We start from the raw sequence: 15,435 nt of genomic DNA on the forward strand, positions 1-15,435 counted from the left end.
GTCCCTGGTTTTGTGTGAGTGTGGTGGTGATGGAAGTGTATGCAAGGAAGTCACTGTTTTTGAGGTGATCAATTGACCCAGAACACGTTGATGTTCGAGGCGCTCCCCCCTCAGGTTATCAACGTCCCTGACATCCCAGATACCCTCCTTCAGTGGTTTCTACCTTGCATACACTTCCATCACCACCACACTCACACAAAACCAGGGACACAGATTAGCAGCCGCAGGAGCACTTCAAGCAACATTAATAAACCCCCTAACCATCAGAAGAGGGGTTTGCCTCCCCAATAGCTTAGCTTTTACAGGCCTCCTCCTGTGTATTATTGAAAGGTTGCCATGTTAAGCTAGACATTGACATTCCAGTGTAACTCTCTCATTTATTTCTAGGTCAGGCTTCAGTGAATGCCTAGATTGTTTCTTTCCCCTACTGGTGACTGATATGTGCCGTTTTTAAAAGCTTAGGTTGCAGTTACTCGTACTGCTATCTTATTTCCCCCCAAAAATTAGTCCCCACAGGCAATAAATATATTGGCCATTTTTACCTGAGAAAAGTGGTTAACACAAAATACACGGTATTTGAATATTTCATGGCAAGGTTAGTATTAACATGGGAATAAGTGAGAACGATTTGCTGAAGATCTGGTCATTTTTAACCAGTCTGGAAAATACAGACAGCTATACAGTTCAGATGGCAGGGCTAACTGTGTGAAGATTATGATTTAACATAATTTTTAAAACTTAATATTACAATCACTAGTAAAAACTACAATGAGGCTTTAAAACCTGAGCGCAAAGGGTTAATTTTCTAGTTTCCTCTTTGGGTCATATACATTTCCGGTTGTGTATGATGCTCGTGCAAAGAAGAGAAAATTGTTCTAGAGTGTCAGAAAATTCAGAACACATAAGCAGCATAGAAATGGATGGGGCATTAAAGAGAAAATACAGTTTTTTAAAAAGTAAGTGTTGAGGTGCCTGGGTGGCTTAGTCAGTTAAGCAACCGACTTCGGCTCAGGTCATGATCTCACCGTTCCTGAGTTCGGGCCCCGTGTCGGAGCCTGGAGCCTGCTTCGGATTCTGTGTCTCCCTCTCTCTCTGCCCCTCCCCCACCCATGCTCTCTGTCCCTCTGTCTCTCTCTCTCTCTCTCTCTCTCTCTCTCTCTCTCAAAAATAAATAAACATAAAAAATATCCAGAATGAAGAACTTTAGAATCCCATTAAGTAAATGTATGTTTCTCTGAATCAATGAATCTGTAATAACACATTAGCTTCGGTAGTGTTAGATTTTTAGTGATTAAAAAACTCCTCTAGGAATTTGATTTTTTAAAGCTTCTAAATAAATTATATCAAAATACTATTAGTTTTTAAAAAAATTTTTTTAACATTTATTTATCTTTGAGAGACAGAGAGAGACACAGCATGAGCGGGGGAGGGGCAGAGAGAGAGAAGGAGACCCAGAATCCGGGGCAGGCTGCGGGCTCTGTGAGCAAGCTGTCAGCACAGAGCCCGATGCAGGGCTCGAACCCACAAACTGTGAGATCATGACCTGAGTCGAAGTCGGACGCTCAACCGACTGAGCCACCCAGGCGCCCCCAAATGCTATTAGTTGTAAATATCATCTGTTAACACTGAAATGTATGAACTAATACATTTTCTCATTCTTGGTAGGAGTTATAAAATCTTGACAATTTAAATACCACGGTCAGTACACGGATAGATGCACAGAAGATGTGCTCATCAAATTTTTATACTGTATAAAATGAAATTTTAACTACCTAACCTTTACTGAACACTTTCTATGTCCCAGACAATGCTTTAAGCTCTTTACATCCATTATTTAATCTTTACAATCTTAGAACGTACCAAGATCAGTTCATTTTTCAGATGAAGAAACAGAGACACCAAGCAATTAAAAACCTTACTCAATTTCATATAGTAAATAAGAAAATACAGGATTTGTAGCCACATGGTCTGACCCTAGAATCTGTGCTCCTAACCAGGTGTGAGAAAATAGAACTCAGATTCCCAAGGCTCATGGTGTCCAATGTTAAGATGCTACATTCAAATTCACATATTTGCATGTAGTTTGTCCTCAAATTTCAATAAAATCCACGCTGCTTAACTAAATGTTTTTGAGGATTTGACGTTCTACTAGGTGCTAGAGGTAAAATGGTGAATAATAATTTAGGGTCCCTGACATTTAAAAGATCAATAGGGTAACAACGAACATGGAGGGAAATGAATGGAATTGACAGATATATAGGAAGCAAACAGTCAGAACTTGGTGAAGAATTAGGTGACAGTTTTAAGAAAGAATGTGAACTCAGAACAAATAATATGTCAGTTGGTAGGTTGGGAAACAATCAAGAAATATGTTTCTGAAGTGTGTATGGAACGTCAAAATGGATAACTTATAGAGAGTTAGGAATTAAAGGCTAGATCTTAGGAGAAAGTCCTGGATGAAATACCTTAGAAGGAAGAGGCATAAGCACATAGAAGGTAAAAGAAGATATAGGGGTTTATAGGTCAGCGAAAGACAGGAAGATGAGATTTAGGAAGATCCCAATATTTGGGAGACAGGTAGAGGAATAATTCCAGATCCTTATATCTACTTGCCCTCTAGACATTTCCTTTTTAGATGTTATACAAGCATCTCAAATAAAATACGTAGTTACCATTTATGGCAATGGCACAATAATTTGTTTTGTGACAACCCTACCGATAAGAACACAAGGAAAATTGCTAGACAAGCCTTCCTAACAAGGTTTCCCCAGGAGATCTGTGTGTAGAACTTTGAGAAATTTCACATGGCTGAGGAAGTTTATTGAAGTACAAGGCTCCAAAATGAGGATGAGACCTGATAAACACTTCAAGCTTTTATTTCAGACCTGAGAAGAACATACCTTAGAAGTACTATTAAGGAGGGCACTTGTGATGAGCGCTGGGTGTTATAGGTAAGTGATGAATCACTAAAGTCTACTCCTGAAACTAATATTACACTCTATGTTAACTAAAGAACTTAAATAAAAACTTGAAATTAAAAAAAAAAAGGCTTGTTGAACTAAAAACAGATGAGCTCTTAAAAGGACTAACGCGTAGCTTTGAGTCAGTATATTCCTTGATTACATTAATATTATATGCCTCTAATCTAAGTAATTTGTGAAATTAGCACTAAATCACTAGGGAATGATAATATTGTTCAGATTCTAAATCTCTATTTTTTTTTTTTTGTTCACAATGTCTGGTATTCAATCAAACCTAATCAGTTAAGTGTCAACCAGATATTGTATGTCATGGGACAGAAAAAGCCAAGACAACCATGCAATAGTCTTACAAAAAGATAAAAAGGATAAACATAGATGAGCCCCAAATCTCTGGATCCAGGTTTAATTAAGAGCAGGGATCTGCAAAAAAAAATTTGTAAAGGGCCAGAGTAAATACTATAAGTTTTGTGGGCTAGATTTGGTCTCTCCTGAATGTTCTTTTTTTTTTTCTTTAATTTTCAACCATTAAAAATGAAAAGAACATTCTTAGCTTGCACGCTTGCACACCACACATAAGCATGTGGTTGGTCAGATTTGGTCCAAGGACTATAGTTTACCAACTCTGATTCAGATAAAATATAAAAGACAGGGAAACATATTGATCTATCTACTACACAGAAACAATCTGCGAAAGCCAGTTGGGAAAACTATCCAGAAAAAAATTATTAAGTTTCTTTTTCCTCGCAATAAGTTGCATAAAAAAATAGTGAACCTACAAATAAAAATAATTTGAAATACATATCTGTCCATGGCAACATGTGGACATTATGTTAACTTTAATTTTTAAATGGTAAAAGAAAGTATGATCTTTATGACAAATGGGATTTTAAATACTCAGTGGATATTTCACGATATACAGTAATCTTAGTTAATATTTAGGTATCATAAACATACTGTGACTACTGTTTTTTAAAGTGTCCTTATATTTTAGAGAAGCATTTTGAAGTGTTTATTAAAAAATGAGATAGCATTTGGGATTTGCTTCAAAATAGTATAAAGGAAGAGGATGAGTTGGATGGAACATGTCATAAGATGTGCTGAAGATTGTTGATGAGTATATTAGAATTAATTATATTATTCTATCTGTTTTGTATATGTTTAAAATTCTTCATAATATAGGGGCATCTGGGTGGCTCAGTTGGTTGAGCATCCAATTCTTGATTTCCACTCAAGTCATGATCCCAGGGTCATGGGATCGGGCCATTCTCTCTCTCTCTCTCTCTTTCTCTGCCCCACTCTCCCACTCATGTTCTCTGCCTCTCTAAAATAAAATAAAATAAAATAAAATAAAATTTAATTTAAATTTAATTAAGTTCTTCATAATATCAAAATTACAAAAGGTGGTAAAAAGGTGATAGAGGCTTGAAAATGACTGTCATGAGATGGCTCAAAAAAATAAATTAAAAATGTAAAATAGCAGAGAACTTGTAACTATAAAAATCAAATAATAATTCTAGACTTAAGAAATACAATAACTGAATTCAGAATTCAGAAGATTCGATTTCTGTTTCAGTCCAAGACTGAATTTCAGAAACAAGATTTATCTACTGTCTGAAAGAATTAAAAAATCAGAAAAAGCATATATGAAATAACAGTTTTTAGGCATTGACTATGTGGTAGCACAGGACGTATTTCCAGGGAAAGGGGAAACAAACAAGTGAATCTTACAGACTGTTTCAGTTTACTTGATGAAGAGACATTTCAGGCTAAAGCATATGGAGGAAAAATTCAGATGGTAAAAGGGCTCAAGGACTCCACAGGAGTCCTCTCAATTCCTCAGACAAGTTCTAACCAGAACATGGGTGGGGAAAAAAAACCCACAAGGCCAGAAAAAAACAAACAACACACATACACACACACACACACACACACACACACACACACACGCCTAAACGAATTAGAGGCAGCAATTCCTGGGGCTAGAAATAGTTTGTGTTTCTACCAGCCACAATGAGGAAAAAGCCACATGCTTCACAGAAGTTTGGATAGGCTATTCAGAAGACTATTATCTTAAGAGGGACAAAGTTAGATCTAGAATAAAGGTTGCACTGATATTACCTAACGAAATATAAAAGTAAACCTCAAAAAGACCTAATTATTCCTGAATAAACACCTCAGGAGCATTTACAGGTATATAAAAATTATCAGCAAGGTAAAATCTACAATGTGTAGCATGCAAACAAGCAGGAAAGTAGAACTCAGAGTGAGGAGGAAAAAAAAACCATCAGTAGACCCAGAAACAGAATAGATGATAAAATTAGTAGGCAATGGCATTAAAACAGTTATCATGAGCTTCCATATACTCAAAGATATTAAGAAGAGTCATGGGAAATTTAAGAGACCAAAATAAAACCCCCAGAGAATAAAACTACAATATTTGAAATAAAAAATACACTGGATAAATCAACAGCAGATTCAAAACTAGGGGGAAAAATTATAGCACACTTAAAGACACAGCAATAGAAACTATCTAAAATAAAACACATAAAGGAAAAAAGGTCATAAAAATGGACAGAGTATCAAAGAACACTGAGACAATATATGTGTAATTATCATCACCAAAGAAAAGATTGAGAAAGAAAAATACCTAAAGAAGTGAACACCAAACATTTTCCAAAACCCATTAAAACGATAAATCCAGAGATGCAAGATATTCAACAAAATCCACACAGAAAAACACATGAAGAGAATGACACCAAGAAACATGATAGTCAAGCTACTTAAACTGGTGGTGAAGAGAAAATCTAAAAAGTAGCCAGAATCATATATTCAACGTGGAAAATGGGTAAAATCTACAGCCAAGAATACATTATCCAGCAAAGGCCAGCAAGGCTGTCATTCAGAATAGAAGGAGAGATAGAATGCTAAAGACAAGTAACAACCAAGAAGTTCGTGAAAACTGAAACAGCTCTGTAAGAATTATTAAAGAGGACCTTTTGAGGGGAAAGAGAGACCAAATGCAACAAAGACTAGAAAGGAACAGAAGCAATTTACAGGAACAGTGAGTGACTTTAGAGGTAATACAATGGCACTAAATTCGTATCTATCAATAATTACTCTGAATGTAAATGGACTAAGTGCTTCTATCAAAAGACACAGGGTATCGGAACGGATAAAAAAGCAAGACCCATCTAAAGGGTGCTTACAAGAGACTCATTTTATTTTTTTTATTTAAAAAAAATTTGTTTTAATGTTTGTTTATTTTTGAGAGAGTGAGAGAGACAGAGCACGAGCAAGGGAGAGAGAGAGACGGAGACGCAGAATCCAAAGCAGGCTCCAGGCTCCGAGCTGTCAGCACAGAGCCTGATGTGGGGCTTGAACTCAAGAACTCTGAGATCGTGACCTGAGCCAAAACTGTCCACTTAACTGACTGAGCCACCCAGGTGCCCCACAAGAGATTCATTTTAGACCCCAAAACACCTCCTGATTGAAAGTATGGGAGTGGAGAACAATTTATCATGCTAATGGTTATCAAAAGAAAACTGGAGTAGCCATATTTAGACAATCTAGAATTTAAAACAAAGACTGTAATAAGTAATAAAGAAGGGCATTATATCATAATAAAGTGGTCTATCCAACAAGAAGATCTAACAATTGTAAATATTTATGCATCCAACTCAGAACTGCCAGATATATAAATCAATTAATAACAAACTTAAAGAAATTCATTGATAATAACATAATAACACAGTAGGGGACTTTAACTCTCCACTTACAACAATGGACAGATCACCTAAGCAGACAATCAAAAAGGAAACAATAGCTTTGAATGACTTACTGGACAAGATGGAACTTAACAGATATATTCAGAAATTTCACCCTAAAGCAGCAAAATACACATTCTTTTCAGGTGCACATGGAATATTCTCCAGAATACATCACACACTGCGTCACACGTCAGGTCTCAACTGGTTCAAAAAGATTGAGATCATGCCATGCATATTTTCAGACCATAATGCTATGAAACTTGAAGTCAAAAACAAGAAAAAAATTTGGAAAGACAACAAATACTTGGAGGTTAAAGAACATCCTGCTAAAGAATGAATGAATGAACGAAGAAATTAAAAAATACATGGAAGCCAATGAAAATGAAAACACCACACTTCAAAACCTCTGGCATATGGCAACGGTTGCCACCAGAGGAGAATATATAGCAATAAAGGCCTTCTTCAAGAAGGAAGAAAAGTCAAATACACAACTTAACCTTATACCTAAAGAAGCTAGGGAAAAAAAAAACAGCAAATAAAGCCCAAAACCAGAAGAAAGAAAATAATGAAGATTAAAGCAGATAAATGATATAGAAATAAAAAAAAACAGATCAATGAAACTAGAAGCTGATTCTTTGAAAGAATTAAGAAAATTGATAAAGCCCTAGCCAGACTTACCAAAAAGAAAAGAGAAAGGGCCCAAGTAAATGAAATCACAAATGAAAGAGGAGAGATCACAACCAACACTAAAGAAATACAAACAATTATAAGAGAATATTATAAGCAATTATATGCCAACAAATGGGACAACCTGGAAGAAATGTATAAATTCCTAGAGACATATAAACTAGCAAAACTGAAACAAAAAGAAACACAAAATTTGAACAGACTCGTAACCATAAAGAAATTGAATCGGTAATCAAAAGTCTCCCAACACAGCAGAGTCCAGGGCTGGATGGCTTCCCAGAAGAATTCTACCAAATATTTAAAGAATAATTAGGGGCACCTGGGTGGCTCAGTTGGTTAAACGTCTGACTTCGGCTCAAGTCATGATCTTGCGGTCTGTGAGTTCGAGCCCCACGTCGGGCTGGGTGCCGACAGCTCAGAGCCTGGAGCCTTCTTCAGAGTCTGTGTCTCCCTCTCTCTCTGCCCCTCCCCCACTTGTGCTCTGTCTTGCTATGTCTCTCAAAAATAAATAAATGTTTAAAAATTTTTTTTAAAAAAGAATAATTAATACTTATTCCTTTGAAAGCATTCCAAAATAGAAATGGGAGGAAAACTTGCAAACTCATTCGACAAGGCCAGAATGAACTTGATTCCAAAACCAGACAAAGACCCCACTAAAAAGAACTACAGACCAATATGCCTGATGAATATCAATGCAAAAATTCTCAACAAGATACTAGCAAATTGAATCCAACAGTACATTAAAAGAATTACTCACGACGAACAAGTGGGATTAATTCCTGGGCTGCAGGGGTGGTTCAATATCCACAAACCAATCGATGTGATACACCACAGTAATAAAAGAAAGGTTAAGAACCATATAATTCTCTCAATAGATACAGAGAAAGCATTTGACAAAATACAGCAACCTTTCTTAATAAAAACCCTCAAGAAAGTAGGGATAAAAGTAACATACCTCAGCATCATAAAGGTCATACTTGAATGATCCACAGCTAATATTATCCTCAATGAGAAAAAAGGAGAGCTTTTCCCTTAAGGTCAGAAACACAATAGGGATGTCCATTCTCACCACTGTTGCTCAACATAGTGTTGGAAGTCCTAGCCTCAGCAATCAGACAACAAAAAGCAATAAAAGGCATCCAAATCGTCAAGGAGGAAGTCAAACTTTTTCGCTCTTTGCAGATGAGATGATATGCTATGTGGAAAACCCAAAAGACTCCACCAAAATATTACTAGAATTGATACATAAATTCAGCAAGGTCACGGGATATAAAATCAATGTACATAAATCTGTTGCATTTGTATATAACAAAAATGAAGCAGTAGAAAGAGAAATCAAGTAATTGACTGCACTTGTTTACAAGTGCAACAAAACCCAGAAGATACATAGGAATAAACCTAACCACTGAGGTAAAAGATCTGTACTCTGAAAATTATAGAATACTGATGAAACAAATTGAAAATGCAAAGAAATGGAAAAGTATTCCATGCTCATGGATTGGAAGAAAAAAAATTGTTAAAATTTCTAGACTACCCAAAGCAATCTACACCTTCAATGTAATCACTATGAAAATAACACCAGCATCTATCACAGAGCTAGAACAAAACAATCCTAAAATTTGTATAGAACTAGAAAAGACCCCGAATAGCAAAAGTAATGTTGAAAATGAAAAGCAAAGTGGGATGCATCACAATTCCGGACTTCAAGCTGTATTATAAAGTTGGAACCATCAAGAAAGTATGGTACTGGCACAAAAACAGACATGTAGATCAACGGAACAGAATAGAGGACCCAGGAATGGATGCACAACTCTATGGTCAATGCATCTTCAACAAAGCAGGAAAGAATATCCAATGGAAAACAGTCTTTTCAACAAATGGTATTGGGAAAACTGGGCAGCAACATGTAGAAGAATGAAATTGGACTACTTTCTTATACCATACACAAAATAAATTCAAAATGGATGAAAGACCTAAATGTGAGACAGGAAACCATCAAAATCCTAGAGAAGAACACAGTCAGCAACTTCTTTGTCTTCAGTTGTAGAAAATTCTTACTAGTCATGTATCCTGAGGCAAGGGAAGCAAAAGCAAAAATGAACTATTGTGAATTCATCACGATAAAAAATCTTCTGGACAGCAAAGGAAATAATCAACAAAACTAAAAGGCAACCTACAGAATGGGAGAAGATAGTTGTAAATGACATCTTGGATAAACATTTAGTATCCAAAATCCATACAGAATTTATCAAATTCAACACCCCCAAAACAAATAATCTGGTGAAGAAATGGGCAGAAGACATGAACAGACACTTTTCCAAAGAAGACATCCAGATGGCCAACAGACACATGAAAAGATGCTCTACATCACTCATCATCAGGGGAATACAAATCAAAACCACAATGAGATACCACCTCACACCTGTTAAAATGGCTAAAATTAACAACACAGGAAACAACAGATATTGGTGAGGATGTGGAGAAACGGGAACACTCTTACACTGTTGGTGGAAGTGCAAACAGGTGCAGCCACTCTGGAAAAAACTGTGGATGTTCCTCAGAAAGTTAAAGATAGAACCACCCTACAACCCAGCAAGTGCACTACTAGGCATTTATTCAAAGGATATAAAAATACTGATTCAAAGGGGCACGTGCACTCCAATGTTTATGGCAGTGCTATCGACAATAGCCAAATTATGGAAAGAGCTCAAATGTCCATCCACTAATGAATGGATAAAGATGAAATTGTATGTATACACACACATGCGCGCGCACACACACACACACACACACACACACTAGAATACTACTGAGCCGTCAAAAGAATGACATCTTGCCATGTGCAACAACGTGGATGGAACTAGAGTGTATTATGCTAAGCGAAGTAAGTCAGAAAGATTAAGATCAATGCCATATGATTTCACTCATATGTGGCATTTAGTAAACAAAACAGGTAAACATATGTGAAGGGAAAAACGATAAGAAGAGAGAGAGGGAAGCAAGCCATAACAGACTCTTAATGATAGAGAACAAAGTGAGGGTTGCTGGAGGGGAGGTGGGCAGGGGCATGGGCTAAATGGGTGATGGGCATTAATAAGGGCACTTGTTGGTATGTTATATGTAAGTGATGAATCACTAAATTCTATTCCTGCAACCAATACTATATTATATGTTAACTTGCTTGAATTTAAATAAAATCTTGGATGAAAAAAGGTAGAGAAAAAATATAGTAATATAATAACAACGGATTCCATGTTTGGAACAATGCAAAAGAAAAGACTGTGCAGCAAAATCTTCTATGCACAGAAAGAAAAAAAAAATTATCATCCTAAAATAATGATACTAGAAAATGTATCTTCTACAACTAAAGATGAACTAAAGACTTCCTTGAACACAGAAAGGTTGAAAGAATTCATTACCACCAGAACTTCGCTGCTTGGAATGTTAAAGGGAGGTTCTTAAGCCAAAGGAAAACCATAGAGACAAAGATCTGTTTTGAGACTCACAGATACAGAGAACAAACTGGTGGTTGACAGAGGGGAGGTGGGCGTGGGGGATTAGCAAAACAGGTGAGGGAAATTAAGGGGTAAAAACTTGCAGTTCTAAAACAAGTAAGTCATAGGGATGAAAAGTATAGCATAGGGAATAGAGTCAATAATATTGTAGTAATAGTTTTGGTGGCAGGTGGTGACTACATTTATCATGGGGGGCACTAAGTGATGTATAGAATTGTTGCATCACTATGTTATACACCTGAAACTGATAGAGCACTGCATGTTAACTATACTTCATTAAAAACATCTGGATTAACACAAAGGGATAAGGAGGGTCAAAGATGGTAAATATGTATAATTATAAGCTATAATTTTTAGAAATTTAAGTTTCTAATAAGTTTAAGGCAATCAGCAATAAACTATATGGCAACCATAACCCGAAGGCCAAGAAGGTAGGAAAGAAAAGTAAATTATTGTAAGGGTCTTATACAATAAGTAAAGTATATCATTACTTTCAGTAGACTGTGATATTATAAAGACATATACTGTAAATCATAAAACTACTATGTTTCTTAAAAGGGATACAGCTAATAAGCCAACAAAGGAGATGAAATGGAACCGTACAAATACTTAATTTGTCAAAAAGAAGGCAGAAAAAGGGTAAAAAGCGAGATTTAAGTTCAACTTCTCCGTAAACAGTTAAGGTAAATTATCTAAACACTCCAGTTAAAACCCTAGGTTGTCATACTGTACAAAAAGGCAAGGCTCAAAAACGCACTGCATACGAGGAACCCACAATAAATAAAATGTCACAAGTGAAAAGGATAGAGAACTATATACCGTGGTAAACTAATGAAGAAAACGCTGGGTGGATATATTAATTTCAGCCTAAATATATAGCAATGCAAACATGTTAGCTGGTAGGACGAGGCTCACTTCATAATCATCAGTCAATTTATAGAGAGGATAAAACAATGCCCTAAACATTTATGCAACTACTAATGAAGCCTCAAACACATGCAGCAAAAACTTAATAAGATAGCAATAAGAAATGGGCATTCATAATTAAAACAGGATATTCCAACAATTCTTCCTTAATAATTGCTAGGGACAATTAAAGTCATTAAGACACTGAAAACACTGAACAGTATTCACTGACCAAGTTGACCTGATTTACATTGATAAACACTCCACACAATAACACCAAAATAAACATTCCTTACAAGCACACATGTAGAATTTACTGAGATACCATATTCTGAGTCTACAACAAGTATCAACACATTTTAAAAGATTCAAAATAATACAAAGTATGTTGTTTGATGACAATGTAAGTCAGTTAAATATCAATAAGGAAGAGATATCTATAAAATCCCTAAATATTTCACAACTACAAAAACACATTTTGGGGCACCTGGGTGGCTCAGTCAGTTAAGCGTCTGATTCTTGATTCCCGCTCAGGTCATGATCTCATGGGTTCATGGGATCGAGCTCCATGTCAGGCTCTGGGCTGACAGCATGGAGCCTGCTTGGGATTCTCTCTGTCTGCCCCTCCCCCACTTGTGCTTTCTCTGTCTCTCTCAAAATAAATCAATAAATATTTTTTTTTTTTAAAAAAAGAACCTAGTGTTTCCTCAGAGAGGTATCAACCAATCAGAGAGGTGTCTTCTCCAGGAGAAGTAGGACATTAGCAGTTCTTATCCCCAACCCGACCTGTTGCAGAGGGTATGTTCTGGATAAATATGGGCGAGAAATGGGGCTCCTTTCTTCTGCTGACTCTCCCGCCGTGAGATGGAGACTCTACCTTGGGTACAGCATGATGAGAATACTGGGGCCCAGAATGCCTTCTCTCTAGCTCAGAGGCAGTAGTTTCATACCAAGAGAGGCAAGCCAAGAGACCTGGGATTACTACCCCATTTGCTCCCAGGGCCCAGCTCTTAAAAAAGGAGTGTCACATAAAAATAATTGCACTACTTTCTGTGTCCTCATGTTATGGGCCATGGCTCAGAGACGTGGGGGAAAAGCAGGTCTCAAAACAAAGAGCTCCAGAGCTCCTCCCAAAGTAACTGACTTCATTTGCACTAGATGATCGGGAAGTTCAAGCCTGAAGATGCTCTCAAAAACAGTGGAAATGGGGGCGCCTGGGTGGCTCAGTCGGTTGGGCGGCCGACTTCGGCTCAGGTCATGATCTCACGGTCTGTGGGTTCGAGCCCCACATCGGGCTCTGTGCTGACGGCTAGGAGCCTGGAGCCTGTTTCGGATTCTGTGTCTCCCTCTCTCTCTGACCTTCCCCCATTCATGCTCTGTCTCTCTCTGTCTCAAAAATGAATAAACGTTAAAAAAAAAACTAAAAAAAAAAAAACAAAAAAAAAAACAACAGTGGGAATGGAGTACCTGGGTGGCTCAGTCGGTTAAATGTCAGACTCTTGATCTTGGCTCAGGGCATGATCTCACAGTTTGTGGGATCAAGCCCTGTGTTGGGCTCTGTGCTGACAGCATGGAGCCTCCTTGGGATTCTCTCTCTCCCTCTCTGCCCCTTCCCTGCTTGCACTCTCTGTCTCTCTCTCTCTAAATGAATACAATTTTTTTAAAAATTAAAAAAGAAAAAGGATGGAGATTATGGAGTAAAGCAATTAACAGGTAGACTTGTTAAACATATAAGCTAAACCATAGGCCAGCTAATTTACCAGAAAGAACCAGGGAAAGAGAGCCCCTTTAGAGTCAGAACAAATCTCAAGCACTGACCACGCGAACTATCCCTACGAAAGAGCCTAAATTAAATTGGATCAGTTAGGGGGTGCCTGGGTGGCTCAGTTGGTTAAGCATCTGACTCTTGGTTCCGGCTCAGGTCACGAACTCGTGGTTTCGTGAATTCGAGCCCCACATTGGGCTCTGTGCTAGCGGCACAAAGTCTGCTTGGGATTCTCTCTCTCCCTTTCTCTCTGCCCTTCCCCTACTTGTGCCGTCTCTGTCTCTCTCAACATAAATAAATAAGCTTACAAAAATTGGATCAGTTAGTGAAGCAGTTTACGTCCAGATCCTTGTTTACAAACGAAGAGCAATCAGCCGGAAATTAGTGGAGCTTGACAGCCGAGAGTGGTCAGTACAAGAAACAAGAAAAGAGAGACCTAATGAAACCTGTCATCACAGTGAGGTTGACAATGGGCACACCTAAGGCTGTATCCTCTTAGGAGAAACATTGCAAGCTTCCCCTTGTGGTGGTGGAGGGGTGAAGTGAATACAACAAATGCTATAAATATATCTTGTCCCTCCTTTCTTCTCTTATATTTTTAAAAAAATATATAAACAATTATATTCTCTCATATTTCAAAAATGTATATAATTATATTAATAATTTAACAATGCATTGTTGTATTTGTATCTATTATGTACATGTTATGTAACATGCGTAACAATAATACCACTGAAACAGGGAAAGGGGAATAGGGTTATATAGAAGTAACATTTTTTTATCTCACTGGAATTAAGTTAGTACAAATCTGAATTATATGCTGACAAGTCAAGATGTATAACCTAAAAACATATAGTGAAAAATTCATTAGAGAATTAAAATGCTACATGAGACAAATATTAATCTAATGCAAGAGAATGCAGTAAAAAAAGAATAGGAAAGCAAAAAAAAAAAATGAGAGACGAAGAATATGCTTAGCACTCCGATCATGGTCTCTAATACCATTTTCTGATAAAAGGAGCCAAGACTCCTTGGAGAAATGGGTGATTATAGGATTGGGGCAAGATATATACAAGTTGGGCTTATAGCTGCTTCTACTGCCAGAACGTAGGAGACTACTGAAAAAAAACAGCGAAGACGGGGAGGTATGTGAAACGGAAGCCTCCTGAAAGAGATACCAATGATCAAAGCTGGAACAATTTGAACAACAAAATAAATAAACTAGCATTGGATTCTAATGCGGTATTACTTTATGGCTGCGTTCTTGCTGTGTGCCCATACGGACTGCCTTTCCTCTGCGCATGCGCATACGCTGGTGTCTCTATGTCCGAATTTCTTTTTTTAAATAATTTTAAAATTTTATTTTATTTTATGAGGTTTGTTTTTGTTTTTGCTTTTAGAGAGCGCAAGCGGGGTAGCGGCGGAGGTAGAGGGAGGGAGAAAATCCACCCTGGCCGTGTGGAGCCTGCCACAGGGCTCGATCCCACAACCGAAATATCATGACCTAAGCCAAAACCAAGAGTCAGCCGCTCAACCAACCGAAGCAGCCAGATGCTAATTTCTTTTGATAAAGAGGTCAGTCAGATAGGTTTACAGCCTGCCCCGATGGCTTCATTGTAATTTAATTACCTTTTTAAAGGCCCTATTTCCAAATGCAGGTATTGGCGTTAAGGCTTCAACATGTAAATTTTGGGAGGACACAATTTGGTCCATAACAAATGCAAAGTATAAAATAAAAAATACAGCAGGCCATACTAATATAAACTAGTGATTTGATAAATTTAAAAAAAAATAAAGAAGAGATAAATCTCTTA

Source organism: Herpailurus yagouaroundi, unplaced genomic scaffold, assembly GCF_014898765.1.
Source record: "Herpailurus yagouaroundi ecotype Mexico unplaced genomic scaffold, PumYag 67700, whole genome shotgun sequence".
NCBI lineage: Eukaryota > Metazoa > Chordata > Mammalia > Carnivora > Felidae > Herpailurus > Herpailurus yagouaroundi.